Raw genomic sequence first — 968 nt, 5'->3', positions numbered from 1 at the left:
TCCACAATGAAGACTGATTCTTTTTGTCACTTTTGTCTTCGGTGAGATCGGTGATGATCTAGTGCAACAACATGGAAAATAATCCACTACAAGTTCCCCACAAATCCCACTTCAATTAGACTGTTAATGCATCAATCCATAAGCAGCGATTAATACACTTAACATACATTATTATTATTATTTGGTTTATTACCATAGAGAATTGGCTGCAGACAGAAGTTAAGAGTAGGAAATCACTTGATCAAAATGCTAACAACTCATTGACAAGTGGCCCCAAGTAGACACTGTTTTTGAAAGAATGGTGCAGATAAGCAGGGGCATGATATCGTAAAAAATGATGTTAGGTAAGAATTAAGTACAGCTATCAAAAAAAGAACGGTACAATTGTTTACTTAAATGTCTAAAAATGGAAATACACAAGTAAAATATCAAAATTTATCCTAAATATATTACTCAATTTAGTCTAGTTGCTTTACATCACATGTGAGATGACTGTGTTTAATAATCAGTTATATGTCAGACAGTTATAGCTGAAAATATCAACAATAGAAAACTTGTATTTGAAGCAGAATCAAACATTTGTATATCAGGCTGGAGGACATATTCTGAAAAACCTCAAGCACTTAACTACCATGCCACTAGGGGGCGCCCATGGCATTAAAACCTTTGCATTTTCAGGAGTGCTGAGAGCTTCAATTTATGAAAAGAACATTAAGAACAGTTTTCACCTATGATCAGACAGCACTGTAGTAACATGTGGGGAAAGTGTGTGTGTGTGTGTGTGTGTCCTCCCTCACTTTGACTTTGCCTCTATCCCCTGTCCAATCAGTATTCAACACACACCTGAACCAGGTATCAACAATACACAGGAAGGTAGAAATAAATCCTCTTCCTGTATTGTAACATAACAGATGTTGGAGAGAAATTCAACTTCATTTAAGTGTAAGATTTATGTCCTTATAGTATAA

This window comes from Platichthys flesus, chromosome 15, assembly GCF_949316205.1.
Source record: "Platichthys flesus chromosome 15, fPlaFle2.1, whole genome shotgun sequence".
Taxonomy (NCBI): Eukaryota; Metazoa; Chordata; class Actinopteri; order Pleuronectiformes; family Pleuronectidae; genus Platichthys; species Platichthys flesus.
Note: the sequence above shows the minus strand (reverse complement) of the source record.